The sequence below is a fragment of the Capricornis sumatraensis genome, chromosome 12, assembly GCF_032405125.1.
Source record: "Capricornis sumatraensis isolate serow.1 chromosome 12, serow.2, whole genome shotgun sequence".
Lineage (NCBI taxonomy): Eukaryota > Metazoa > Chordata > Mammalia > Artiodactyla > Bovidae > Capricornis > Capricornis sumatraensis.
This window is the reverse complement of record NC_091080.1, coordinates 54,161,007-54,163,253: the sequence shown is the minus strand read 5'-3', so window position 1 is coordinate 54,163,253 and position 2,247 is coordinate 54,161,007. Positions and strand designations below refer to the sequence as shown.

Below are 2,247 nucleotides of genomic sequence, written 5' to 3'. Positions count from 1 at the left end.
TAAGAAAAAGTCAAATCATTAAAGATTTGTAGGTCAAGATAAAGATTCTGAAATTTATGCTAAGTGCAAAAGATGACAGCCATTGAAGAGTTTTAAACTGCTGAGTGAAATGATCAATCAATGTCACATTTACTGATTTTAATTCAGTAATATCTCTCAGAGTGGTTCTATATTCTCCCTTCCTGTGGCCACTACTCCCACAGTTCTAATAAATTCACTAATCCCAGAACTTATTACTTCTCACCTGTACTATTATAGGAAACTTTTAAAAGACCTCTCAAATTTATATTCTTGTTAAAGTACAACTTTGATCATCTCTATTTCCTATTCAGTAACTCTTCATTAGCTAAAGGATGTGTTACGCTATTCTTTGACTTGACATTCAAAGCTCTCTATTTTGAGTTCCTGCCTAGTTTTATATCACAACTTAGCTACCAACTTGAACTCTTCCACATTTGCTATATTCTTGCAATTATTCCTTCCCATCATTTCCCTCAAGCAGTTTACTGTGCTCTTACACTATTCTTCTTCTCTGTGGGGTCAAATTCTCTCTATGCACAAAAAATGTAATCCTAATACCACTTCTGGTGTCCACAAAATCTTCTTTGACCAGCTCAAGCCAGATTCTGTGTCCTTCCCCCTCTTTATGTTATAATTTAATCAATTAATCAGGCAAGCATGTATACAGAGTTGTCAAATGGAATGCCTTCTGCTAGGCATCTCTCTCTCTCATTTTTAAAGTAGGATGCATAAGACAAGTTTTGGCACATGTGGCACTGAAAAGCATAATGCTTTATCCAAATGAAAGATGCATCATGCAATGGTATAACTTGATAATCCCTACAGTAAAATTGTATATATACTGTCTATGTGACCTCACAAGGCAAACTCTAAGTATCTCCAGGAGGGATCAGAGATGGCTTTATGATGGAGGTATGCCTAGGCTTTGATGAAGATAGGAGCTTTTAGACCAAATGGAGTTAAAGGCATTTCAGACAGAAAGAATGTCTGTTTATGCCTTAGCATCTGTGGGATACATATACCTGACAGTGGAAGCTGAGTCTACCTCCTTACATTTCCAGTTTCTGAGTTTCATATCCTACACAGTATAAGCAAGAACATCTTTCCTTTCCAACCACTTCAATTACAGATAGTGAAAACTGGGCAGCTCACAGAGCTTTCCCTGACATAACCTGTCATATATCATTAGGTAACTGTCACCATCATGGTTCCAAACAAGGTTCATCATTGTCCTCATAAAACCCTCAGCACTCACTTTCCCAAAACAGAGAAGATATTGAGGGAAACACTTCCTCCACCCCTGATATTTTCCTCCTTGGGCAGAGTCACACGTTAATATTGTAGTCTGACCCTTGTCTGTCAGCTCCTTTACTCATGGCATGTGAAAGTGTTAGTCATTCTGTCATCTCTGACTCTTTGTGACCCCATGAAGTATAGCCTTCCAGGCTTCTCTATCATGGAATTCTTCTAGCAAAAATACTAGAGGGGGTAGCCATTTCCTTCTTCCTGACCCAAGGATCAAACCTGGGTCTCCTGCATAGTAGGCAGCTTTTTAACCATCTGAGCCATGACGGAAGCCTAAACAGTGGTTAGATGCCACAAAGTAGTTGGCAATGTCTTAACTGTATGCATGTTGTCATGCCTGAGAGCCTCATCCATCTTTGTCAAGGGGAGTGCTAACCTTGTCTCTTTTCATATAACACTCAAGGCATAGCAGGAGAGATTTTACTATAGCTGAGTCTGGGAAAAAAAGCCAGGCAGTTGACTCTGCCCTTTCAACTCTTCTTTTTCTTGGGAACATATCTGAGAATGCTCAAATTCATTCTTCTCTGTTCCTTTACATCAAAGGAAGACAAGGCAGCCCTGGAAAGCTGACTATGAGTGGGTGAAAAAGTTTATTTAATTCAGGTATTCTAAATCAATAAGTGTGTTTCTTTCTTTCTCATTTTCTTCTTTCCTTCCATCCTTCCATGCTTCTTCCCTTCCTTTTTTGCCTGTCTGTTTTTATCACTCACATAAGTAAAATTCTCCCAAAGCAACCCCTCCCCCAGTGTCTTGTTTTTATGTGCCCTAGACCCTCACTGATACCCACAGTGACTGTTTTCATTGAAATAAATAACTGTTTCCTGTGTGCCAATTTGGTGAGATAATATCTCCCAGTTTTAGAAGAAAGTTCTAGTTTTTTTCCCAAATGGCCTGTATATGATCCTAGAATGCCTATGGATA

The 2,247-nt window shown here is 38.9% G+C and overlaps 1 non-coding gene across 1 annotated transcript; it reads right to left on the bottom strand.

Moving 5' to 3' along the window:
• Nucleotides 1-1,598: 1,598 nt before the first annotated feature.
• Nucleotides 1,599-1,724, bottom strand: LOC138089390 (U6atac minor spliceosomal RNA). The gene has a single exon (XR_011145815.1). It is a non-coding gene; the product is annotated as a U6atac minor spliceosomal RNA (small nuclear RNA).
• Nucleotides 1,725-2,247: the final 523 nt, after the last annotated feature.